Source organism: Cygnus olor, chromosome 2 (genome assembly GCF_009769625.2).
Source record: "Cygnus olor isolate bCygOlo1 chromosome 2, bCygOlo1.pri.v2, whole genome shotgun sequence".
NCBI lineage: Eukaryota > Metazoa > Chordata > Aves > Anseriformes > Anatidae > Cygnus > Cygnus olor.
The window spans coordinates 79045292-79073003 of NC_049170.1; the positions used below are offsets into that span (position 1 = coordinate 79045292).

Consider the following 27712-nt stretch of genomic DNA (forward strand, 5'->3'; position numbering starts at 1 on the left):
TGCTTACTGGCACAATCCCACCATCTCTTAATCATCAGAGCTATAGAAAATATGGAGACCACTCTTTCCTACCACCGTACAGAATAGAAAAGTATTCGTAACTACATATTTTTCTCATTTTAGTTCTTCTTCTGGATTGGGAAAAAAAACAAACAAACAAAAAACCTAATTATTCTGTTTTTGGAACTGTAGTACCATTAAGTATCAATAGGTGTCTTTGGGATCATGGGAGCTATGGTCACAAATGGTTCATTGGTCAAAGAGAAATTAACAGCCAAAACAGTTATTGGACTATATGATCAAAATAAAGCCATGGTTAGTCCTGGCAAGCAACTAGATAGACACAAAGAGACTTACAAATTCTACTAGCAGAAAGCAAACTTCTTCTTTTTCGGGACTTATTGAAGTCTCTGAGAACAGATAACTTCCAACATCCCGGTAGTTAGCTGAAATTGCAAACGATGCAACAATGAAGATGATTTCAGAATCAGACTGCAGGAAGAACAATTTGAAGATCTTGCATTTGGAAGGTGAGTTTCCCAGGCAGGCAGGGAAGCTAAGCACCTTCTTATGGCCTTTGTGGCTTTCAGGATTGATGAATGGGATACTAGTGAACAAACTAGCTTTGCATTCCTGACAACTGCAGTACTGTAAGGTATGGCAAATGCTTATATGACAGGATTATAGCATACTCTCCAGCAACATAAAAAACGAAATCTTCATAAAGGCTAATGAAAAATTGGCATCTCTACATAAAGCATTTAAATTTATACCAAAATCATACCAAAACACTACAAACTAAAAATTTGGATATAGATGAGGTAATAGTTTAAAAAACACAGTACAAAATAATAGATGAAGTTATATTTTGCCTTAACTAAAAACTGTATGTAGAGAGAAAAGAGAAGCAGATAGATAAACTTCTAGTACATAGACTAAAACACAAATCTATGGTCAACTTCGGTTAATTCCTTCATGGCTTTTCATATTAAAAACGCCAGGAGAGAGCACTTGGGAACCTGACTGAGTTTCGTAGAATTGGACCTAACGGTGAGAAAAATGGTTAGTCCCAAAGAAGCAATGCATTTCCAGTAGAGTTTTATTTAAACTCTAACTAAATAAGCCACAGGCTCTTCGATAAGCTTAATGAGGCCAAAAGAGCAGCATCTCACCTCTGACCAAGCAAGAGGTAACAATATCTGTTACCCAGGCTAAGGAAAAGATCCTGCTGACTCTGCATGTTGGAAGCCCATTTCATTGATAAATTATGGCATAATCATTCTTGCAAGAGCCTTACTTGTCGGTTGGAAGAAGTTATTACTCAAATTATTCACGTAAATCAGGCCAGATTCATTACATGTCAGCTTTGGATGGACCACCCCAGGCCACTCATTGGTACAAGTATGATTTCACAGCACCCCCAAGAACCTTTAGGGGCCTTTTTGCTAGAAACTTACCTTAGATTTGGCTGGGATATTCCCATTATTTCTTAATAGTCTGCAGTTTGGTGGCCACTGTTGATTAGAGTGCATTAAGCTGCTTTACACCTGCTCCTCCCACCTGAGCTTCGTTGTGAAGAAGTGTAAGGCAGGACTGCTCCAGCTCCGCTGCTGCTGGGTCAGCACTGGTATCACTGAAATGAGCAGCCGTGGGGCTTGGAGAGTACAATGCAGAGTTCAAGCTGACCAAGTACAACAACAGCAGCAGCAGACTGCATGTCTGGACCCATCATAGTCTCCATTCTTGGGTTCATAAAGCTCAGTGTCCAAAGTGTTGCACAGCTTGGGTTCTTGCCTGGGGATTGGATTGGGCTGGAAAAGGGACAAGCCTCTGGGGGGATTTCCAGTAGCTATTCTGACTGCCAGGTGACTTTGTACACCTAGGAATTAAAGTTTCTGGAAAATTAAAACATGTGCCTCATTTATCATACCAATCACAGATAAAGGAACTTTATCTCCATAAAATTTAATAAAATCCTAATTAAGTGAAACTGTTGCCCAGGCAGATCACGTTTAAGCAACTCTACTACTGTGCTACATAAGCCAAGGCAGCCTTTCTCTTGTACTGTGTTTTTCTTTTCAAATCTCTTTTCCAATGTGATTTTGCTGTCTGTGTGGGTATTCATCTCTCTAAGACATTGTCCTAACCATTACTTTTGAACTCATTGGCCACACCTAGAAAAACCTGACAAAAGGACAGAAGCTCTTCGCCCTTTTGTCTTTTGGGAAAAAAAAAAAAAAAAAAAAAAAAAAAAAGGAAAAAAAGGACGGCAAGGAAGAGATCCTGCTGCTGAAAGGATGACTGAAAGGCTGTGGACTAAGCATTAAATACAGTCCTCCAACCTCAAATCACCGTTCCTAGGGAAGAAGGCTTGCTCCCAGTGCTCATGGACCAACTTCTTTCCAGAACAAGGAAGTGTACACTTATCTTTATTTACAGAGATTATAACTACCAGCTAAGAAACAGCAGTTAAGATTCCCAGATCTGAGGCAGCATTGTAGTGCCCGTGCAACTAGTTCGCTAGTTACACACTGCTTTCCAAGGACCTGGTCCTCTTAAATCCTAGGATTAAGTCCTCCTGCTCCTAGGATTAGGTAAACATTGCAGCTTCAGACACAGCTTCTGCACACTGTGGAGATACATAATCTAGCTTCCACCTAACCAGTATGAATAGCAGAGGTAATAAACTTGACACAGTAACATGGAGATCAGTGTAGGCTATTCATTCACACTGAAATGACTCAAACTCAAACTAGTTCTTAGGTGATAATGTATCAGATCAATGCACCAGAACTAGTGCTAAATACAGTCTGCATATAAATTAACATACCTTCATTCTCTCTGTCCTCATCCATTCTCCACAGTCTCAGTCCTCTGTGTGGAGTTGGGGGCTGTGTCGATACTGAGATGTGCAGCTGTAGCACACACACCCTCACATGGGCCAGCCTGCATACGATGAGCTGGAAAAACACAGCAGGATACACCTCAGCACAGCGTGCTTTCCAGCTGCTTTGGGCTTTCTCAGTCCAGCTCAGGGGGCAACAGTCTATATTAAACACAGCTGCACACACCCGTGGCACAGTTGAGCAGCGCACTGCATCCTCCCACCTCTACCACCAGCGCCCTTTCCTTCTCCCTGTCAGCTGCTTCCTATTTCTGCAGTTGAAGCCACTGGGAACAGTGAGAAACCAAGCACTGTACACACACTTTTCACCTTCTCTCATTTCTGATGCATAATATTTTGGCACCCAGAATTTGCTTGATTCAAAGTACTTGAACACATAATGTAGGGAAAAAGCAAACAGAAATGAAATTGCTTCTTGGCTGAAAGTCCTGCAGTTTGTGAATCACTACAAGCTGACAGATACGTACAGAACTACCACAGTTTGCAGAGCACCATTTATCTGGAAGCAGATATTATCTTTATAACACAGTGTTCACAAACTTGTAACACACGTATGCAATTTTCTTAGAAATTTGTTCTCCTCTGCTATTTTTATCCATACTACGGCAGTTTATGTAAAAAGTTCTTTTTAAATACCTGCAGTTTGAAAAAAAATAAAATAAAAAGGAGGAGGGAACCTCCATCACCAAGAGCTTTGAGGGTGCTCCACCTACACCTTTAACTTGAGGTGAATTCCCCCCAAAATCTAAATGCCCTGCAAGCTTAAAACTTTATTTTAATTAGAGAATAAACAAAGCCAAACAACTTTCAAAGATATGGGAAACCAGGTATAAATTTGAACTTGTTAAGTGCACTTATCAAAACGATTGGTGAGGTAGAAGAGAAATAAGAGGGCTGTAATCCAATCCCCATCACACTTGCTGCATCCCAAAGAGAGGTCCATGACTGCAGGCTTGCTTCCATCCCAGCAGTACAGATGTGCAGACCATGCCCTCTGGTCCCCAGAGAATGTCTTTTTCTCTCAGCCACCTCTGAGCCCTGGCTCCGCGCTTGTCCCCTGCTCGTCTCCAGGGATGTCCCAGCCCCTGGTACCCACCGCAGCCTCCAGAGTCCCCTGTCCCTAAGTAGGCTCACAGAAAAGAAGCAACCTCCTGCTATCTCTGCCAAGGGCTTCCTCTGACCCTGGAAATCTCTTCATGTAGGACCATGACCCAACATAAAGCAAACATTCTACATCCCACGTTTGGTAACCCAGGTGCTGATCCTACAGGGCAAAAAGGCTCTGGGGCACAGCTGCAGTGACGGTTAAGAAAAAGAATGAAAAATATTATAAAAGCTGTCAAATTATTTTCATTCTCTTTTCATTCCTCTGTTGCCTACTCATATGCAGCTGGCAGCTCATAATGCTGGGAGTATCAGCCAACTCCCACAAATGGTAAAATTCATACACAGTTCAGTGGCAGAAGCGTTGAACACCTCTAGTGAGCTTGATGCTGCTCCCACTTCAGAACAGAGCGTGAACTTTTTCTGATGAAGCTACAGCGAACTGAGAAGATTCATAATACCTGTAAAGTGCCAGATATCATGGTGCTATCACCCATGCAAATAATTCAACAGATAGATTAATTTTCTTTTTCACAATTGAGATCCCTGCTTAGCACACACTTCCTTTTACTCCAGTTGATAACGTTCAAATCACCTCTTTTAGCAGGCTCCTATCCTTAACCTCTCCACTTAAATTTATGTTTGGAAATAATAGAGCTGTATAAAAAAAAAAGATATTTCATTGTTCAACTTACTCTTCACTATAATCCAACTGGCATCCTACAGCCTGATTCCTCAGAGACCCCGGAGCAGGGGAACAGGGGCAGCATTTCCACATGTCCCACGAACAGGCAGCAGCCAGAAGAGAATGGCAGCTGCTGGAGTACTTTGCATTGTGCTCTTTGAGCAGATGCTGCCCCATCAAAGAGGCATTGCTAGATCCTCTTTTCACTGTGAGGCAACCCCTCCAGCTGCACCATGAGCAGGAAGGGACCCGGGTAACCTTGTCTCCACTGCACTGCCCTGCAGAAGTATGTGGAGTTGCATCTTCTCAACAACAAGGTTTGCTGTTTTAATTGCAACTTCACTCTCTGTTCCTATACTTCTCCTACTAGGGATGGTCTGAACTGGTCCCTACCCCGTGGAGCCAGAAAAGCCTTGACATTCATTAAAAGTTTATTGCAGAATGGAAATGCCCTGGATGTGCCTTACACTTTCAGTGGTGGAGCAGAAGAGATGACAGAGTTGTCCTGGAAGATGACAGAAGAGTTTGTTAGCTGGGGGCCTCTCAGTCTCAATGTTTTGGAAGAGGCTAATTTGCATAACTTCAGATTGTTCATGTCTTGTTACTTGGAATATATGTAGGCCTTCTAGGAGAATAACCAATTCCACTCATGCACACCAATATTAGAAAAAGATGTTGGTACAGTTAGCTTTGTTTCAATTCATAAGTGGAGTTGAAAAAAGGTGAGAACAAAGACAGCTTCCCGTGGGCATGTTATGGGGGCAGAGCCCTGACCTTCTTTGAAAACATGGCTGGTGATAGCTGATGCAAGTTACAGTCTTTCAAACTATATTGTGAATAAAAGCAGGAATATGGCAGCTATATTTACAGAGGGGGCCTGGGTTTAAAGTGTTGGGTTTTTTTAGATTTGAAGGCATCTACACAATATCAGTAGGAATTAGCGCATACAAAGCAATGAGTTGGATTTGCTCTTTACTAGTAAGCCTGTTCCAGAGAAAGCACATATTTCTGAAAAGAGTTAAGGTAATACAGAAGTACAGAAAGAAAAAAAAATTCTCTGCTACAAAGCAGTTGTGACAACTTTTTTCTGTGTTCAGCAAGCCAATAACCCTAGTGTGTCTTGCAGCCCAAGAACACCTTCTAGTTGACCACAACAACATGTCAGTAGCATGGGTGGCTAGCAGTGTGTCTACAGCCTGCACAGTAGCAGAGGACAAATCAATGAGGAGGAAAAAAAAGGGGTATTTGTCTATTTCTGAACTTTCTAGTCAACCAAACATCCCACTAGGAAACATCACGTTTCTGTTTTTCAGCTTTTGCCTGCTCCACACCATGTCTTTGATCCCACACTTTGGATAACTCAGTGTTTGAAGGTGAAGACTAGAAAGTCGATGAGTTTATTCTGATTAAAAGACAACAAGGATCTGACTTCAGAGCTTTACACGAATAAAATAAATGGAGTCACTGCGCAAGACAACTGCCACCATGCTGGGCTTATGATTCAGGCAGCGACTTTCCTCCTATTAAGGAGGAAATAGGATGGCAGAGGCCCTTCTATGCGTACCAGACAGGCACTTTGAGCCTTTTGTTAACATTCAGAAAAGCTTCTGTATGGTACCAGAGGAGAGAACAAATGAGGACAGCATTATTTCTGTTGCAACTACATCAGTTGCTGCTAATAGCAGTGGCAGCGGAAAAGAAGAGTGACCTTACCTCCTCTGCTTACTCAGCAGTTTAAAGGCCTAGAAAGGCTAAGATATAACACGAGAAATCACTATAGTCAGATCCAAAGGAAAGAAAGTACCATATTAGTATATGTCCCATTAGGCAAACTTTTATTAAATACTACTTGTATGTGCTGTACATGGATTGTGGTGTGCTAATATGTATCAGCTAATATGAGTACATTTATTATTCCAGTTACTGTACCGCCAGACGATACTAATTTGAGATCTAATAAGAATGGGATAAACAATTCTTTTGTTGAAATAATGATGATCCAAACTGGTGAACATTGATTAAAATAAGCAGAAATAATTGCTTTTAAGTTTGGAGTTTTGTTTAATTCTTTGGGACAGCGAACACCCAGCTTACAGTCTTTCTAGCCCCAAGCAGAAGACATGAGAGAGAAAATCCTCAGCAGTTGTAATGCAACGTGACCTCACTGGGGCTTTCCTACAGGGATGATAACGTCAGTTTTTGATCATGACATGGCACCCTGCAAATATGCTAGTTAGCTAGGATCTGCTAAAAATTTTACATGTATGAATGTGGCTTTTTTGTTATGGTGTTCCAATATCCCATGGAGATGTTATTGCAATACTAGTGGGAGAATTGTAAAATATTTACTGGATCCCTGTAACACAAAACCTAGGCACAAAGACAAAAAAGAAAAAAAAAAAAAAGTACACCTTGAATCCTGGGATTCTTTTTAAGGGAAGAATGAACAGTTTAGCACCCAAATGCTGCTGAAAAGCAAAAGAAGTTTGGCATCCAAACCTGACTAAGCTAAATCTAAATTCTTATGTGTAGTTACAGGCTCTTTTAATTGCAGAGAAGCAGGAAGAGTCATAGATGAGCGTGAATCACAAATTAAATACCACAAGGATAATTTGCTCCACCTAGAGCTTTTGTTTTACTGTAAACATCTCCCAGTCTGCTCTGCCTATTTTAAGACAAAGACTGTGCGGTGAGAAGTGCCAGTGTGACAGAGTGCTGTTCCTAAGATACTCATACCTCTGGGAGCAATGCTGCAAATATACACCATGTACATCAACTATGACAGGGAAGAGTTGCCACAGAGCTCGAAACATGGTGGGGTCAGCACAGTGACCAGCACTGCTCGCAGGACATGGGGGAAAAGCCGGCAGCATTTGCTCCACATCATGTAAGCTCGTCCGCAGGAGCTCTCAGTACTGCTACAGTAACAGATAAACTGTCAGACAAGTCAGGGAAATGATTTTAGGCCAGCTCTAGTGGCGTTTTTCTTTAGAAATTTGCCTGCGGAGTGAAAGCAGCGACTGGCTGCTTTCTAACAGGCAGCTGATGCAACAAGTAGAGTTCAACCGAAAGGGGCTTCTTTGGGAGGGAGACCTGATGCGCTGTCACCCTAAAAGCCATGCTGGGAGAGCAACTTTCCCATAAAAGGGAACACCGCAGCTCGGAGATTTTGCAGGGAGATTTTGTGACGTTGCTGGCACAGCTTCTGCAATGGTCCGTTCCCAGTGGCAAAGCAGCCCTGGTGGCTAACAGCACAGTCAAAATTCGGCTGGGTGGCTCAGAAGTAGCAGAACGGCCCCGCTCTCTAGCTCATAGTTCAGTTCACGACACAGCCTGCACTTCGGAGAGATTATTTTGCACTTTAGAAGCAATTACCGAATACAGCAGCAGCATTCGCCTCCTTAATTGATGTGGAGCCTTTGTACATGTAATTTTTCATGGCAAGGTTTCGGATCCCTGAATAGAGCTCACCTCTTTTCACTGTAATATTCCTGATCTTCTCTTTTTCTATTGATTATGCCTCTATTCCTTGCAGATTTCAAAGAGGAGAAATGCATGGCCAGTTTTCCCCTTGTGAAGCACCTGAGAAAAGAAATGGAAGAATCTTGTAAATCCCAAACCAAGGCAACATAACTTAGTGAGTGCAAAGGGAGAAAAAAAAAAAAAAAAAAAAAAAAAAAAAAAAAAAGCTGTAATGTTCTGGAGATAAAATGAAAAGGTAAGAAAAGGCTCCTGTGTGTGTTCTGTCCTCCTAACACACATAAGAGAGTCGCTGCAGCCTTTAATTGCTGGTGGGGGTGGAGAAAATAGAAGGGTTGAAGAAGAGCACCAGGGAAAAAATAATGGAAACTTGACCAGTGACAGGAGCTGATTACTGTTGGCAGACCATAGAGGTTTCAGACTCACGCTGTGACTTAGGAAATAAGTCCTGGCTGGGATGCATTTTTCTGGAATATCCCTAAGGAATATCTATCAGTGATTCATCTAAGCAGCCACTGGATATCATTACTGCTCTACCAAAAATGAAGATAAAATAACAATCTGGAAGAAATAAAAGAAACAAGTGCCCCAGATTTTCTCTCAAACTGTAGCAAAGAGATCATAAGGGTGGGTAAGGAAAGGAGGGGGGAAGGAAGAGAGGGCTGAACTTTTCATCTGTACGTCCTCAATTTGCCTTTAAGCTGTGCACGTTGAGTTTACTCTTGTCAGAAGCTACCACCACTGTACTTTGTAGCTCTTAAAGAAAGAGATAATTGCCTTTTTCTCCAGTCACATGCTCACTAATATAGAACTTTATTTTTTTCCCCAGCCCTACACAGTAGGACCTCCATCACTCAAAATAACATAAGCTTTGCTAGAGATGTTAATGCACTATCCAAAGCAAACACAATGCAGAGGCTCTGACAGGTTCACATTTTGAAGTCCCTTTTGAACTCAGAATTTCTCTTTTTTGTCTGATGAACAGTAGCCAATTATAAATTATAGCTCTTTCCTAATGCCCCACCCCAACAGTTCCTATGGGTGAAATTCCTGCTGGGGTGTGTGCTGCATTAGGTTGTTTTTATATCTCTGAATAGTTGGGTATTTTCCCTATCATGTTGTTTAGCTGATATATAGCTAGTCATATGGGAGAAAACAGAAAAGAGAATTAATTCTAGAAAGAAAGAGCTTTATGAGTCTATGAGCTTTTTTTTTTCTTGTTTTTCCTTTTCTTTTTTTTTTTCTTTTTCTTTTTTTTAACTTTTGAGTCAAAGACATGCCTAGAAACCTATTTTAAACTGTAGCATCAGATACTCAGCTGGATTTCTAACAACGGTTCACTAATTTACATCAGATGCACCATAGGGTCTGTTTGACTTGCAAGTTTAAATAGAAGATTGTTATTGAAATCAGTGTTCTTATATATAAACATATAGCCGATCGAAGGAGAATGTAAATATCTACCACAAACCAAACCCAGCCTAGATTCTCTGAACCTTGTAGGAATTAATTGCAAGAATTACACTTTGGAGCTTTTAAGTAAGAGATAATTGCCTCTTTTTCTGTCACGGGCTTACTAATACAGAACTTTAGTTTTTCCAAATCCTCCACAGTGGGACCTCCATAAGTCAAAGTAATGTAAACTGTGTGAGAGATGCTAATGTTAAGCACTAGAAAAATATTCAAATTGGCTATACAGTATTTCAAGTGTGAAAAAAAAGCCTGTGGGTTCAGGAAATATTTCCTCACCCAGTTCAAGGAGAACATGTAAACAGGATTTTTTTTAACCCTCCATAGTCCACAGGGGGCTTGCTGCAGTGCTAATCCCCATAGCGTCTCAACCCCTGATTCAAAGATGTAAACCAGACATCCCAGCCTTGGGGGAACTCAGGTGCCCAAAGTTCAGCCTGTTGCTAATTAACTTGCAGAGCTACAACCCCGGTCAATAAACCAACATTTCAGTCACAGATAAACTTATCATCCATTGAGTGTGGACAGCTCATGCTTGCCAGGAATCCAAGAGCAGCTGCTGCCTTCCTCTGCTTTATCATGGGTGCTTGCTAGTCTACTCATTTCCACTCAACTGCAAGATGGTCTGTTCTTACAAAAGCCCACTTGCATCGCTCTGATTCCTGCTGAATGTTTCCCACCCTGCTAGAAGGCCCACTGAACAAAAAATTAGAAAGAGGATCAGCTAGAAGATGTTTAGCTCTCTCCTTTCAGTACAGTACCTATTAACGGGAACTAGGTATATCCCACAGTGTTGCACTTCCTAAAATAGCTACAGGCAGAGGAGACAGTGAAATGCAGAAAACAGAGTGTTAATTCCCCCATGAATTACTATCACAGTTTGCTGCTAATTGAGAAAGTAAATAAAAAAGGTCCTGACAATATGCTCTTTTCTAGTGGGGGCTATTCTCATTAAATGCAAAATAAAAGGTTGCCGCTTCTTCTGACTGCAAATCCTTTACAGCAGAGCAAATGTTTCTCCTCATTTAAGAAAAAAAAGACCTAAAATTACATTAATACGAGGCTGAGAAGCCAGCTGCATTATGCAGTTTCAATATTTGCATTGCACTTCATGGCAACCTGCAGCGAGATGCCACATCCATAGGGATCATACTCGAAATGTCGCCTGTAGGTATAGTTGTGCAATTCCGTATGGAAGGAGACATAAAATATTCTGCCAAGGGTTTGGCTCCTGGTTCCTACAGGTTACCTGAAAGGAGCAGGGCTTGTGGGGAGAGAGAACACAGGATGACTGGGCAACCACGTATATAACCCGAAGGATTAGGAAGAGGGGGGTACAGGCAAACAGCATGGGAGCAGAAGAGATGGAAATTTTCAAAAGGCTGCAGCCTCCTAAGGAGAGTATGTGTATTTACAAACACTGCACAGGTATTCCTAGCCTTTTGGCTGCAATCACACCTTCATCTAAAATGTGGACATCTGCTTGAATTCACAGTGTTCCTGCCTTCTTAAACTGCAGGCTCGGATTAGCGTCACCCTCTTACGGGAGCAAGAGTTTTACACCCACAAGAGGTAGGGACTAGGTATCTATTAAAATATACTGGTCACTGGACTCCAAAAACTGGGATCACTAGGAGGTCTCTGATGACTGGCCCACCTGGCGGCTTGAAACCAGGCACAAGGAGCTGAAGTGTGCATTCTTCAGACGAAGGCTCTTGGGAGGAAGCAGATGAGAGGAATTCCAAAAAAGAAGGAAGCAGAAGAAAGACCTATTGTGGAGAATAATAAAACAGCCCGCATAAATTTCATTGTTGAGAATCTTGCTAGCCCTTTGCCTTCAGCCAAACATCAGGAACAACGAGTTATAGCACTTATATAAAGTGTCATGCATAGGGCCCACGTGGTGTACAGGGTGTTTGTTTTTGCTGGGATGACAATATCACTCAGCAAGCAGGAAGGGTGGCAGCAGATTTGTTGATTAGCTCACGTAAGTGCTCATAAAAACCTCTAGCTCATTTTGCAAATTCTGTACATAGCTAGCTACTCTAGAGAAATATCTTGGGAAATTTTCATCATTTTCATTACTATGCTGCTGTATAATTTCTCCTGAAAAGGAAATGTACCTTTTAATGTGCAATCTGACATTACTTTTTTTTTTTCCAATGACATTGTCATTTAAGAAGTTCCGCAACCTCCGCATACGCATGAATGTATGTATGTAAATATGTATAAACGCATATACATGCATGCATGTAATGCATGTATGCACATGTATGTATATATATGCAGTTGTTCACTATTTCCTCATATTTTACACTGCAACAGATGACTCAAATATTTAAACTAAAAATGACTTTAGCCAAAGTTAGGTTTCCAATGACACCAGTTTCTGTGACTGACCATACAGCACATCCCACAGGTGGTTTTGGTGACAGAAATCTGGTGAATTGTGACAGAAGCAGGAGCAACGTGACCCTGGGTTGAAGAGGGAAAAGTGACGTAAGCTACTTTGTTAATAAAACTATAATGTGGATTTAAAACCTTAGTGTAAGGTGTATGGTAGAGAATTCAGCTCTAGTGTAATCCCACAGATGACTGCGGTCAACCAAGGCTATAGGAATCAAAAAGTAGAGCAGTTGAGGGAAAGAAAAGCACCACTTTTTAGAAAACTACTCCAAACTGACCTAGTATTGCTTGTGTGGATGAACTAACCTCACACACAAGCAGGTATACGAGTGAATAGCATTATCTGGAGAGATGAAGATTTGGAATAAGTCATAATCCTGAGAAGGAGGAATTGATCAGCTGAGGAGGGAATGACCTGTGGTTCTCAGCAGGACTTATCTGAGAAGTGAGAAAGATATGCCTGGACTGAAACCTTTGGTAGGAGACAGATGCGGCAGGCACTGTGAATAGGAGGATAAGACACTGGTGTGAGCTGGAGTGGAGCAGGAATCAGGTTTGGATTTCATCCCCAGATCTAAACCAACCCGCTGCGTGAAGCTTAACTCACTTCATCTCTTCATTTTCCTTTTCAGCATTTGCCTTTTGGCTCAATTTAGGTGACAAACCCTTTGGGCCGGGAAGTCTGCGAGTGGATGTGTGCACATGTGTACTACTGAAAAATACACATGGATTCTGATGTATTATTTGCATCTTTTTGCACCTTTTTAGTGCTTTTTGTCCCATTGTGCTAGGTGCTGTGTGAGCACAGACTGCAAAGACAGTCAATTCTCCAGAGGTTATTAAAATATAAAGTATGTTCATGTCAGACTCACAAGCAAGTTATTACTGCACAGTGAGTAGCCTACATCAGGTTAAGGATAGACACTGTTCATATAGGCACACTTAGCCAGGAACAAATGGAAGATAATTCTTTTTAGCCGAGTCCACGGTGAACAAGAATGACGAAGTTGAATTACATGGTGTTCCCTACCAGCCATGAGTACACACAGACAGCTACTGTGGCTCTGGCAGGGAGGAGAAACTGGTTAAGCCAGGGTAACTTACACAGGAAGTTTGGTCCCTAAAAGAAGAGAGAATTGATGAATATAAACAGACTGGGGACTGCCAAGAATGCAAGCTTCACACAAATAAATAATAGCATTCACAGCCCAAGTGGTGCACTTTCATAGCAAATGCAGCCCTGCAGACGAGTGCTGTGAGTTCCACAACAAATTAAAGGGAGTTTTCCGAGAAAATGAAGCATTTCTTGAAAAACACTTCTGTGCATTTTTTAAAATATTCCAAAAGCACCCAAAGCTTTGACAGAGCTGGCCAAACAGCACTGGCTTCTAATATAACTGCGGTATCCTTGCATGTGGAAAGGAGTAGTGTCTACAGACTCTGCCTAGTGCCCATGACTAACACCTCCTACAACAGCAGCATCAGAGGAACACTGATAACATTTCTTATCAGTTACAGGGAAGCCATCAAGATTCAGAGTGCGCCCAAATGACCTATAGTGAAACGTGGTCATGAACTGATCTCACTGTGTAGCGTTTGTTCAGCTGAAGGGACACAATCTGATTTTCCATTTGCTACTAGCCCATGCATGCAGATGTGTGTTGGCTCCTCACTTATCCCAATCATGCAAGCTTTTGGTTTTAAAGACCATACTGGTTGTGATGTATTTATTGCCATGGTGTTTCAAATGGAAGATGTTTCTGCCCTTTCAGGCCTCTTCTATGGCAAGCAGAAGTGCTAGCTGCTTGTGGGAGTGCTGATTAGAGCAATTATAACCTGTTGAGGCAACGAAACTCCCAATGCGTTAGCTGCTATTTACATGTCCTATTTGTCTATGCTCACATTTTTATGCTTCTGCCAGGAACGATCAGTCAGACATATTGGTAATGCCAAGGTGAAGGACTCCTTACCGTCATGCTTAAAAGCAAAGTTTCCTTGTGGTTTGCAACGAGTCTGGGCTGAACCCTGAAGTTGAACGGTTCAGTCCGGCTGAACATAACTAAATTGGATGTATGTGGGATGTATCTGCCATTCTTTAGCTTGTTGTTTTCACAACACAATTCTGTAATTACTGACTCCATAAGCAACATAACAACAGCTGTTCTTGTGATATTTCAATACCACTGGAATTAGGAGAGGCAAAAAATTCAGAGGTGTGTGACAGCTTTTAAAATATCTGTTTCAGTATGACTTTCACTGAAACAGGGCTTGTTTTTATCATCCACGGGCAAGACACCAGAGGAAAAACTGGGGGAGGGTCATGATAGTCAGGATTATTCAATTTGGAAGTAATAGCCATTTCTTAAAGAAAAATGGTGCTATTTTGAACAGTTCAGAGGTGCACAGAGCAGCAGAGAAATAGCATGCTAGAAAATTGAATTTCCAGAACACTTTTTAAAATAAATTCTCATCTTCAACTAAAACTTCAACCAGAAGTTCCATGCTGTTAAAAGGAGAAAACAAAGGAGAAACCAAAATTGTTATTATTTTCTAATTACCTTCATCTCCTGACTTTCACTACTGAAATTGTGAAAGACAGACGCTCAAGAAACCATAAAACTTGAGAACTCAAAGGATTTGGAGTTCCAGGTTCCCTACTTGGGAGGCAGCTGAGAGGTTCAGAGAGCAAGCTACAAGGAACCAGGTAGATTTCATAATGTTTCCATGAAAAGAGCAAAGGATGATGAAAATTTTCTTTCTTTGTTCTTTTGTACTTTGCAATGGGAAGCTCTTTTGCTGTAAAATATCTATGGCATAGGTAGAAATGGAGTACTTCCTCACATGGCTTATGAAACCACAAATCTAGCTATTACCTGCTTTTCTTCATCGCTTCTTGAAGGAGGTAAAAAATCCAACAAACTCAAATTAGAATGAGGCATTTAGATTTGCTGGAATAACCTCTTCTGTTTTGGGAGCCTGATTGGAAGAAGGATGTCATCAAGAACAAAACTATTCAGAGAAGAAAAACATGCAACAGGGGGTTGTGTGCAGTCACTGGGATCCATCTAGCAAACCATTACCTCTCCAGTGGTCCACCAGACCATAGGTATGGGCAGAAGAGGACAGGAAAGTGGTTGAAACTAGCCAGTTTCCTTTGTATTGCAAAGGATTGGGATTAGAAACACACACAGGGTCATGTTCAGTGCTGTGAGAAGCTTGTATGGCTTGAGGGATCTTGGCCTCTTACAATTGTCTGGCTGATCCTTGATCCCTGCACGGTCCTAAATGCTGGGTTTAGAGACTTAGGAAACATGTAGCATTCAAGCTTGGGGAGGCAAAAAAATGAAAACAATTTGGATTCTAGTAGCAAGAATAAATGAAAAAAAAAAAAATACATGGTTTAAGCTATCCAGGAGCTCACTATTTTCTTGATCCTTAATATAATCTGACACTGCAATTACAAGGCTATAAATATAAAGCAAACAAACATAAAAGACACATTTATACCCTATATAGTTCACCTGTGGAACTCATTATCGCAGAAGGTCAGAAGTGTTAAACTGTGGATTTTTAAAGATTTGCATGGTGAGCATGCATTGCATCTGTAATGATGTGACACCAAGTTAATAATTTATTCTATCTTAAAATTTTTGGCATCAGCCTATTGCTTACCAGGTTAAACACAATTTCTTTCCTGCTCTTGCAGTGAAGCAAAATTGTAATTTTGGGGGGGGATTTTTTTGTCTTCATCTGGAAAATAAAAATAAAAATGACAAGAGTGAGGAGAAATTCTGTTACATTGAGGTTTCCCCTTTACAAAGCCAGAAGATCCCTTCACATTTTTGAAAAATAAATAGGGCTGTGAAAACTCTGAAGTGTCTTGTTCATGTGAGAATTTACAAAGTGAGACCTTCAGATTGTTTCACAGATACTGCAGCTTGTAGTGAACTGTAGGTAGCTTTTCAGTGGCTTCAGAAAATTTCTTTCTAGTCCTTAAACCCCACATAAAATCTTCCATTGTTTAGAAATGAGATCTCTCCTGAATAGCTTAGAGGAAAATATCACATATTCCTATCTCACGCTGTATTTTGGTTTTTGCACTGATGAGATTCATGGACATTTTGGTCACAGTTTGAGTATTCCACAGAGACCATAGAGGCAGACTTTGCCACTTAGGATCTTCGTTCTGGCCAGTTCAGTGCTATGTCTATCCATGGGCAGAATCAGTTGCTTCAGAAAACAGCCCCAGGCAAGGTGGGTGTGTGATGATATGTTTTACATGGAGTACTCATCCTGATTTCCAAATATCAGATGGGTTCAACAGCTGAAAAAAAAATAGTTTAATCTACTTTCCTTTTTTTTTTTTTTTTTTTTGTAAGTATTAGGTGTAACAACTCTGACCACTGCAAGCTGGACACATAGCCAGCCAGTCCTTCTTTGAACCTTCTTAAATTCTCCACCTCATGTCAGGGCAGTAGATTTCAACCAACGTTGATTTTGATTAATTTTCACATGCCTAGCTGAACATTTTACTCAGCTGATGTGTCAGGTACAGGACACTTCATGGCCTAATGGCCTGATCCAGTCTGGGAATTCTAATATCATTATAGCTGTCAACAGAAGAGGGTTGAAAAGGAAGGGCATCACCTTGACAATGTCCCTCAAAAATGAAAACAAGTCTTCTTCACACAGCAACGGACTTAAAACTGTCAACCACAAATTGATGTAATTAATGAGAAGACAAAAACTCCAAGTAGATGCTTTGGAGAACACAACAGTTCCTGTGCTAATCTTTCCTTCTTGACGAAAATACAGAAGTCCATCTAGGACATAAATAGCCCTGTCCTGTCTGAGGAAATAATGCCAAGAAAAAAAAAAAAAAAAAAAGCCTAGAGCAGCCTTATTAAAGCTAACTAGAATGAGACACATCCAGAAATGAATAATGCCCAAGGAGACCTCAGGGTCAGAGTGGGCAGTGAATCAGACATTGACAATGCAATATGGCAGGGAAAAAGGAAGCCTGCAAATGTGGTCTGTCATAAGGGAGAGAGAGATGGTGTCCAGGAGGGGCCCTCGGGAATACCCTGCAAATACTTCTGACCCGTCAATGCCAAAAAAACTGCTAATGAGGGGACCAGGGGAAGTTTAAAGAAGAGCGAGCAGAATGATCCGCGCACTGCAACAAGCCAGCCGCGTGGAAAGGCGATGCGGCCGGGAAGAGCCGTGCCACCTAGGTGGCTTTGTGGGGCCATCTGCATTAGGAGGGCTCGCAAACACACGGCAGGCAGAATCCGGCCTCTTTCCAGTGCCTTGGCGATGGGAGGTATCACGCGGAGCCCTTACAAGTCCGATTTTGTGCTGAGGAAGGGCTCTGCCAGCACAGCCACTGCAGGGAACAGCTTGGGGGCAGCCTTAAGGAGCACAGGCCCTATGTGGGGGATGAGAGCCGTGCTGCGGAGCTGCTGCAGCACCGCAGGAGGGACAGCACGGGCAGCAGGAGAGTTACCTGAACTTGTGGTGCTCGCAGCGCTTAAATCACGCTAAAAGCCTTGGAACGGTCCAGGAGCGGGAGGACACAAAGGTGGCTTAGAGCCAGCGCAGAGCCATCCTTAAGACGTTCAGCCAGCACAGATTGCGGGAGGTGGGATGAAGAAGGGAGGGAAAAAAAATACCCGAAGGCTTACGGTGGGCTAGCAAGACAGGAAAGGAGACGATAAAGGTCAAACCTAAGGCCGGGGAGAGGCGCTGGGAGGCGAGGAGCGCAAAGCCGCACTTGGGGCGGCATTTGCCGTGCGTCTTGCAGGGACTGAGCGCAGCTCAGCCGCCCGGGGCTCCTTTTTTTTGGGTGCAAACGGTGCCGGCAGGCAGCCGCCACCCCGCCCTGCGACCCCTCGTGTCCAGCCCCCGGCGGCCGCGGTCCCCCCGCGCCCCTTGCCCGCCGCAGTTGTCACCGGGGGGGGGGGGGGGGGGGGGGGGGGGACACGGAGCCGGCCGCCGGCTGCCTCCCGCACGGAGCTGCTCGGGGGGGGGCTGGAGAAAAGGGGGGTCGGCAGGGCAGGACCCCCCCTGCGCCCTCCCACCGCCTCCACTCGCAGAGCCCGTCCCGCTCCGAGCATCCCGGCCCTGGGGCGGCGGCTCCGGCATCCGCAGGGCTGGGGGTGCGGGTGTGTGTGTGTCCGTGTGTCTGTGTGTGTGCGTATGCGGGTGTACGCCTGCCGGGGAGGCAGGCAGGGAGGGAGGAGTTTGTCTTTTTTTTTTTTTTTTTCCTTTCCCTCCCATCCCTCCCCCCCTCCCTTCTTTCTCTCTCCCTCTTTTTTTTTTTTTTTTTTTTTTTTTTTTATTAATCAGGAGCACTGAATGGAAACCAATCAGATGGAGAGCCCCCTCGGCTCGGGCTGCCTGCATGCTGGAGTTAAAAAGTGCTGCCGGCCGAGCGGCAGCCCCAGAGAGAGGCGGGCGGGCTGAGCGCCGCCGAGCAGGGGCCGGGGAGCCGCCGCCGCTGCGTGCCGGTAAGGAGCGGGGGCTCCGCGCAACTTTCCGCCCTCTCCTGCCAGCCGCCTTCCCCCTTCTCCTGCCCTTTCCCTGCGCTTATTGGGAACGCTAATTCAAGGATTTGGGGGCGGGGGGGGGGGGAGCACTTATTCTGCAAAGTTGGCTGTAGGGTGGCAAGGGGCTCCTACCCCCCCCCCCCCGCCCCCCAACCCTCCATCCCAGCCCCAACCCCTCCATCCCAACCCCAACCCTCCATCCCAGCCCCAACCCTCCATCCCAACCACAACCCTCCATCCCAGCCCCAACCCTCCATCCCAACCCCAATCCTTCATCCCAACCCCAATCCTCCATCCCAGCCCCAGGGCTCTCCCACGCTGTGCCCGGTGGGCTGGGGGCGGGCAGGGGGCACGACGCTGTCACCGCAAGCCGGGCGAAGGGATGCGGCGTGTGCCTGCTGGGCAGCGAGGGGCTGGGGGTGCGGGAAGGTGGGGAGGGCAGGAGGAGGGTGGCGTGCCTTTGGAACAATGGTGGGAACAGTAATAACAAGAATAAGAGCACGAATAATGCCGGGAGAGGAGACACAGTAGAAGAACTTAGAAAATTAAAAGAGAAGAAAAAAAAAAAAAAAAAAAAAAAAACTGTCCTGGCTTTTTGGCACTGCTGAGTCGCAGGGAAATGGATACAGGGCAAAACCCTCCGGATGAGAAGCGAAAGGAGAGGCAAAGTGCGGAGCTGAAAGGGGAGCCCAGCTGAAGTGAGGCGCTCCCTCGGTGCGAGGAAGGGGCCGAGAGGGCAGACCTGGGGACGCTGCCGGCACTGACAAACGTGAAAGCCTTCATGTGAGGAAGGCACAGGCTGGGGAGCGATGGAGCTGGGGGAAGAGAGCGGGTAGGCGTAGCGGCATTTTACAGGAGAGAAGTTGGATAATTACAGAAAGAAAGTGCTGAATCTGGTTGTTGTCAGTGTTTCTAAGGAGCTGGTAACACACTTCGTATGTCAGATAGATTGAACTGTTTCTATATTCATGTGCATGTAACACCCACATGCACGCACACCGGCACACGGTGCGGATACTCTCTATGTGTATTCTTGTGCAGAAGGTTGAGCCAAGAGATAAGCAATAGCGGTAGAGGTCAGTGGCTGTGGGAAGAAGTCCTGTCACTGCTGCAATAAAATCCATATTTTATGGAGAGTTAAATGCAGTACTTTGTAAGTGCAAGTGGATGGTCACCTAAGTAACTCCTGATGACATTCAAGGATCAAGAAGCTTAATGACCAAAATTACTCCCAGCATGATGGCACAGTTGCTACTTTTATACAAATCCAGAGGCTGGGGCATCTTTTTCCTTCTACTTCTACACGATGTGAGGTTTCAAAGTTCAGTTAGCACTGCATGGGGAGGTTCTGTAGCAAAAATTACTTACCGAGCGTAAGGTCAGTCCGTTCTCTGATTGACCCTTCTTCTGGCACAGCCGGAGCAGAGGGGAAAGCTGTGCCCGTTTCCCCGGGAATCGGCGAGGGCAGCACACACGTCCACATGTGCACTTCACGGGCTGTGTGTGCGAACACACGCGCAAGGAGAATGGCACGATCAAGAGCAAGGTTATTTTCATTCCCTTTTGTCATAGGGCTGTATGTAATAGCACCCTGGAAATAACATAGTTCGGGGGGAATAAAATTGCTCGAACGTGAAGACCTCTTCGGTTTTAAGCAAAATAGGCATAATTCTCCCAGTCAAGATAAAGGCTTATCTCATGTATTTGCTGGGCTGCAATCTCTATTACGCAGCCAGTTCTGTGCAGAAGTGCTTGCATATTACTTAAAGCATTCCATAAAATTGATTAACATCTGTTCCTGAGCAATATAATGCTATGGGTAATGGTGCATCCCTATTCATTTCTTTTTTTTTTTTTCTAATTCCTGTTTAAAGGTAATAAGTTTGCATGTCACAGGAGAGCCGGGTCGGGCTTGGAGGCTTGTGATCAAGATCAAGTAGATTCCTTTATCATGGATATATACAGTTTTAGAGGCCTGGCAGCAATGCCACAATTGGATAGCTCCTTTAAACAGCCCAAACATGCTAATAAAGACTGCAGGGCTGAATCCCTTTTTCCTCTCCTCTCTTCTCAGATGTTATCTGACACGGCACCGGTAAATATATAATCTCATATGCTTCTGGCTTTCAGCTGCACCATAATCTTTCTGGACATATTTCTAGTGGCTTGCAGTTGACTTTTGAGGTGGAGGAGGCAGGGGGGGCAGGCAGCCAGTCCTTGCAGAGCAACATAATCAGAGGCAGAAATACATTTTTTATTTTATTTTATTTTTTTCAGGGAAAGTGGCATTGATTCAGTCCTGTTGTAGTTCTCTGCAATTATCCTTTGCAGCCATTTAAGGACCTGGAAAACTGGGGTCCCCATGGGGACTTATTAGTCCCTCTAGGTATTTTAGCTTTCACACCAGTTCACAGCTCTTACATATTGCCATGCCAGCACTCCAACGAGCACATTTATAGACATGGTCGTCATTTTCCAACCAAGTTGTTCAGCTAGAAATATGCATCTTAACTTCTGACTCCTCTCTCCCTCCCTCCCTTGCACAGCTTTCCCCTGCAAGCAGTAACCTGCCGCTCAAGGCAGCCTTCCCTTTCATAAAGTTTGCGTTTTGCCATCTGCTGTTTCAAAAATATTTAGCTGAGAGACTTCCTTGAAAGCAAAACACATGCATTAAAAAATGCTTCCTCCCCCCGGCTCCTTTCTGCTGAAGATCTTGAACCCAATGTAAACTTGGTGGAAGTTGTGTTCGTGCCTGTGCAGCTCCCCAGCCGAGATCCGACCTGAGCTCCTCCGCTCGGCGACCCAAGGGCACGCCGGGTCCCTCGGGCAGGATCATCCCCCCTCGGGTCTGCTCCATGATTTTTGCTTTGGCTGAAGATTTCAGCACACCAACCTGCTTGGTGTTATAGACTCCTGCAATGCAAAAATTGGGGTTGGGAAGGAATCGCTGTTGGGTTTCCAGCGGGTGCCCGTGCCTTTTGCAGTGGTCGAGCAGATCCGGAGGGCATCGACATTTCTCTGCTGTTAAATGGTGGCATCCATCTCTTGCTTAACTTTTTAGCATGCTGTCTGCCCTTCGTTGACTACTTTTAAACTCTGCTCAGTTGCTAGTGCAATCTCGTAGCAGTATGGCTCAAGATGGGCAGGAAATTGCTTATGGATCTCCTTGGAAATGGTGGCTAATTACTGAAATGAAAGGTAGCTGAAATCTATAAGAACGAGTGGGTAAAATCCGTTGGAAACAGCAGGCCCCACTGCGATGGTGCCTCATCCTGCATAATGGTTGCAATTCCTCTGGTGACTCCGTTGCAATTATACCAGAATAAAACAGAATTGGTTTTCAGTATCTTTTGATTATCGTGCGTGTGCAGGAAATGCCACGGAGAGGCCCCGCATTGGGAGCTGGGTGTCAGGAAGACTTCTTAATTAACCCCTTCAAGACACCACTAGCTGCACCAACCGTGCTGCTTTCTTCAAAGGCTTGGAGTCATTGGGGGGTTGCTTCTTTTTGCTTTGTTTCTAAATAATTACTTTGGTAAATTACTTTGGTTCCCAGTTCTCAGAAACAAGGCAGATAACCGTAGCTGTGGTTATCCTCACCCCCACTGGGGGCCAAATTCAGCTCCTTTCCAACAGAAACCTTGGAGGCGAGCCCCCCATCAGCAGACGGCTCCGCGTGCTGCCGAACCCAATCTCTTCTGTGGACTCTATGCGGGGTTCGAGTTGCAGCCTAAGTGCCCGAATGTGCTCTGGTGGAGATAAAATCTGGCAGCAGCTCGCTCGCTGGTGCTGCTTGCTTAGTCATGGCAGCCCTTTCCAAGGGGGCTGGTGAAATGAAGGGAGATGTCTTGACATCTCGGCTCCTTTCGTTCAGGATGGGGAGAGAAGAGATGCAGAGGGGACATTTAGCGTGATTAAACTCTGCTGCTTTCTGTCTCTATTTGCTTAACAAAAGGTACAGGGCAGATTAGTAGTCCCTGTTTGAGTTTTAAAAACACCCTTGAAGAATGCATAACAAATGCAAAACACCAGCAGCCTTATGCTAACCAGGGAAGTGACAGAAAAAGTTGTCCTCTCGGGGTCGCGTTGTGAGTGACACTGCAGGAGAGCTAGGTGGAGAAAGTGCTGCATAAAAGCGTTTTTTAAGTCAGTTTTTTTTTTTTGAGTGCTCCTCCTCACATCGGTGTGGGTTCTTCTTGCTGTACATCTCACCCTAAGAGCTTCTCTCACCCTTCCCAAACAACTGCCCCATATCTGCTGGGGGTCCATCCAGCCTCAGGCTCCCCAGCTTCCCTAGGGCACTGCTGTGCGTCCCAATCCTCATCGCCCACCAGTGGCTTCCCCTCTCTAATTCAGGCAGCCTTCTCCAGCCTTGCACCCATGACCATCCCTGGTACTTACTCCAGGTGTGGCTGGCTGCCAACGTCGTCTCTCACTTTATTTATTTTCCTGGCTGTGTGCTTGGCACTGAAAGGTGCAAACAAATACTGTGAATATTTGTATTTATGCTTTTGTTCGTTAACAGGGGCATTCCCTGACGAAATCAGCATAACTGTAGTTCAGGACTCTTTTTAGAGTGAGTGAATTAACGTGGCTGGTCAGTACGTCCCATCCTATGAAGCTGCCCTCCCCTCTCAGTATTTCCCTCTTTCAAAGCAAACCAGAACAGTTTCCCTGAAGCTGCAGCCCCCTTACAGCGGCAAGGGGCAATGCTGGTGGGGAAGAAAGACCGTGCCTTTGTGGTGGGGAGCCTGTGGGCCCTGCCAGTGCAGAAAAGGTGCATTTGACGTGGGGTTCTCCATGAGTTACAGTGCTGGACCCCCAAAAAGAAGCTGGAATCAACACAGTGGTTGCTTGACTGTGATGGTGCCAGAGCCCTCGAAACTGTGCTGCGACGTCCACCATTGCACTGACACGGCTTTGTCTCACCCCGGCCACAAGACGCAGTCCCCATGCCGTCCTCTCCACCAAGCACGCATGCAAAGAGCAGACACACTTCCATCTGGTTGTGCTCAGGAACGGTGCCAACCTAGCTATGTTTTAAGTAACCTGCTCAATAATGGCATCATTCTGGCATTGCGGGCAGATATTTTATGGATTAATTAGCCTGCCTTGCCAGGATATACATATATATTTCTATATATTCAGAAAGTGCTCGCTTATAGCCAGAATGTGACTATTGGATTTGATTTGCAACATAAATACCCATTGTATCCCCACAGCTCTACCCTAATGACACATCGCAGCACACAGAAGAGAGCACTTTATGAATGGGATTGGTTCCGTCCTATCTGGGTACCTTAATTCCTCTCAGCTAAACTAATTCCATTATCTTGCTGCAATGTTTACAGCCGCCTGCAAGATAATAGGTAGTGTTTCTTTCCCACTTCTACATCTAATCACGGAACCAGAGCAGGAGCACCTAGGAGAAGGGTCAGCAGGAACTGGAAATTAGCACAGAAATTAAAAACAAGTCGTTTCCCCAGGTACTGCAAGTGCGTGCTGGTCTGGGTGTGAGACAGAGCTGCCTTCTCCCTAACTGCTGCCTCTCAATCGTCAGTGAATAGCTCCTATAAGCACGAAGGCTGCTCAATCAATGCCATCATTAGCATCCAGCCCAGCTTTGGTGGGACCAGGCTCAAATAAATACTTGCCTCTGATGGTAACCCAGCAGTAGGTTCTCGAAGGAGGTGGGAATCCAGGTTTGTTCTGCACGTGGGACAGGCGCTGGTGGGAGACCACACACCCCATGAGGTCCCAGCAGGGTGCGGACACCAAGTGGCACAGGGACCGACCTCTGTACTGATGCTCTCGCCCAAGGGAAAGCCCTCTCGCTCAGAAGGAAATCCACGTGTCCTCTTCCCCCTGAGTTCCACTACATTAACAAAAATAACAATTAAAAGCATGGTTGCTTTAAGTTTTGTCCTAAGCATTCAGGTGAAAACAGCTTCCTTGCTGAACTGATTCTCTTTGAGTGCCTGGTGGTTTGTAACTTTAGGGTGTCATTAGTCTGGCAATCATTATTTGACAAAAGCATCTTCACAGACAAAAAGAAAGCGAAATAGCTTATAGTATCATGTCACAAAAATAGCACTTTACCATTGTGAGATGCTGTGTGGATGTTTGGTGGTCTTGCTCCACACAAGGGACAAGGCGTCATCGATCTACATGGGGCCTTCACTCAAAAGCTATTTGAGTGTTCCACTGTCTCTAAAAATATGCGTCTTCACCACGCAGCCCCCAGAGAGGCTGGTCTCTGCAGCTGGCCCTGTTTTATGGAGGGGGGAAGCGGATCACAGCGGAGGTGAGTGGCTTGCCCAAGGTCACGCCAGGAGTCCGCAGCACAGCAGGGATGCTGAACCAGGATCTACAGTGAGTGCAGCTTGCAGTCAACCCTCCCACCTCTATGCTGCTTACTCAAGTTGTTGGAGCTGATCAAAGAATGGCTGGGGAAAAAAAAAACAACAGATTTGGGTCTCTTTTTTCATCCAGAAGAAAGCCAATTATTTTTCTCAAGGACTCCTTGTAGCCGCTTTGACGCTCTCTTCCCAAAGGACTTTCTGGATGTCTTTTGCTTGTTTGTTCAGTCATGTTCTGTGCCGAGGGGAAGAGGGAGGCTGGGTAGCTCCAGAGCAGTCTGGGACTAGACTGAATATTTTATCCTCAGGGGACAGTAATCTGAGCTGTCCCTAAGCAAGGTGAAGATGACCTTCCTCTCCGCATTGGCCTGGTTGGAGCAGCCACAGAGTTTCTTTGCCATTCCCTGCCTTGTCCATTCCCACCTACTTATGCCTGTGAGACAGGAGGGGATAAAAAAGTCTCATAAAAAGCTGCTGTTTCTGCATGCTGCTGCCTGTGGCTTGGGGCAGCCAGAGGTCATGCTCCACTCTCTTCTTCTCCTCTGTGCCTGTAGGAATTCATTTCAAAGCACCCCTGCTTTGTAAACATCTAAGGAGCAGTATTCCTAGCGCATAGGTATGAAGGTGAGCCAAAGGAAAGTTACCTGAATAAGGACATGGCGCACACCAACACCCCTGCCATGGGTATTGGAGTAAACTGGCCTGGAGTAAATAAATAGAGGGAGAGGCAGGAAGACATGCACACAAAAAAGATGCCTTGAATTTGCAAGCTATATGGTGGGGTCTGATCCAAAGAGCACCAGGCTCTGAGCTGCGTGCAACCCACTGTGCCCTAATGCTTTTGGAGCTGGCCTTACAAACGGAGCAGCCACTGTAAGGATTCAAGAGAGCCTATTTCCTCATTTTCACACGGCGAAGAGTGCTCTGGGAGATCACAGAGCAAGAATATATGGAGTTAGAATCCCTTTCAGAGAGCAAATTCCTTTTGTGAAATTGGTGCTCAATTTAGCTGTCACTGCTGAAAGGGAAAAAGATGCAGAAGCAACTTTTAAGTCCACCAGCCACATCCCTTTAAGCAATCTGTGCTGTGCCAACCACTTTTATAAAACTCTGTATTTCATCTAAACTCCATTTAAGTCTAAATAATATGAATGTCCTGCTACTGTACTTCCCTTCTCACCGCTGATAATTGCCAAGTTATTTCTGCTATAAACAAAGCAGTGCTCTTCTCTCTCTCTGCCTTATCATACCTGGTCCCAGAGCAGAAAGCTGTTAAAGACATGTTTACTTTTAAACATACCACCACACTACACCAAAGTCCACAAGACTGTTTGGATTCCTAAGTGCCTTCCTGGATCAAGATGTCAGGATCCTGTAAGGCAGTGTTTACAGCTCCCCGATTAATTCAGTGCTGACCAAAGGGTGACCTCTGAAAATTTGTAAACTTGGTGTCCCTAAACAGCAGATGAGGAAAAGTCCGGGTGGAAACCACTGAGTGAGGAATGATCATCATTTCCCACTGACCTCCCTTCAGTAAGTGATATGGCCCTGGCTCGTTCACACAGCGTGGAGCTGGGTTCCCTGCTGTGCTGCTGCTTCCACCGGTGGCTAGGGGAAGTCGGGGTGGATGCAGAGCAGGGATGCCTGAATGTAGCAGGAGCATCTTTCCTTTGCACGAGCGTCGTGCCTCTAAAGCCAACACTTAGCTCAAACTCTTCCTTCAGGTGCCTGTGCCTTCAGGTTGTCTGTACTTAAGAGAAAGTGCATACACATCTGAAGGGAAAATGCTGGCCCAGTGCATCTTATTTATGAATATTTACAGCCATCAGCACAATTCCACAGACAATCTAATCTCAAGCAGCTTTGAAATTCAGCGCATTTCAGAGCAGCGTTTCCCGTCAGAAACAGAACTGTGCGCTCTGATTTGTAGAAAGGATTTCTCTTCCTCTTAACAAAAAAAAAAAAAAAAAAAAAAAAAGCTCCCACTTTTCTCAGCACAGAATTTATATTGTTATTAAATGAAATGTATTATCATATTTTAACATTTTAGGCTGTCTTTTACAGGATTTCTAAAACAGCTCCCCATTAATCTCCTGCAATCCATTTGACAGATATCTCAAAGCTACTTGATATCACAGCTACTTTAAGGTATGATAGAGTTTTCCTTAGCAACAGGTTGTAATTTCAACCAGGCTGGTAATTGTGAGGTCAGAAGCTGGTTGTCGCAAACCTAGGAGATTAAAATATACTGCACATCCTTGTTTCCTCTTGAAATACCATCCTGGATTTTGGAGGAGCAAAAGTAAATACCGGGGTTACTCGGGGACAGCTTTTGTCCACTTGAAATGGCTCGTTTAATTAAGCATATTTTGTGTGTATTACAGAAGCATTTATGTTTGGCCAAACTGGTGTTAAAAGCAGCCTTCACGTGGTTCAAGCACTTCAGATGCAGATTTAGTTTCGAGCCCTCACCCCAGCAAGTATCAGTTACCTCTCCGGGTCATCAGGGACGAAGCTGCTGGAGCAGCAGTGCTGCCTGAAGAGGGAAGGGGATTTGTAGCAGCCCTCCTGACCCTGGCAGGCATCTGAGCTGCAGGAGACAACCAGAAAACTTTCTCCTGGAGGCTGAACCTAGAAACAGTGGGCGCACAGACTGGAGGGCTACCAGAGGTCACAGCTTCAGAAAGTGGTTGGCCGGGGACAGGTCAGCGCAATCCAAAACACCGGGGGTGTTTTGTTAATTCCCAAACTTAGT

General features: G+C 44.7%; 1 protein-coding gene and 2 long non-coding RNA genes across 5 annotated transcripts in view; 2 read left to right on the top strand and 1 right to left on the bottom strand.

Moving 5' to 3' along the window:
* Positions 1-2836: 2836 nt before the first annotated feature.
* On the bottom strand, positions 2837-11414 carry LOC121065441. The gene is made up of 3 exons (XR_005817064.1): positions 11302-11414; positions 8166-8276; positions 2837-2960 (listed from the first exon to the last, which is right to left on the bottom strand). It is a non-coding gene; the product is annotated as an uncharacterized LOC121065441 (long non-coding RNA).
* Positions 11415-12086: 672 nt separating this feature from the next.
* On the top strand, positions 12087-12757 carry LOC121065442. The gene is made up of 3 exons (XR_005817065.1): positions 12087-12143; positions 12482-12603; positions 12683-12757. It is a non-coding gene; the product is annotated as an uncharacterized LOC121065442 (long non-coding RNA).
* Positions 12758-18392: 5635 nt separating this feature from the next.
* Positions 18393-27712, top strand: part of CDH6 (cadherin 6) — a 104930-nt gene continuing 95610 nt past the window's right edge. For 2 of the 3 annotated variants that reach the window (XM_040547747.1, XM_040547751.1), the window contains exon 1: positions 18415-18559. The gene's annotated coding sequence lies outside the window, so the exon portion shown is untranslated. Of the gene's footprint in view, positions 18560-27712 lie in introns of all 3 variants that reach the window. The other variant, XM_040547749.1, reaches the window with a different exon arrangement.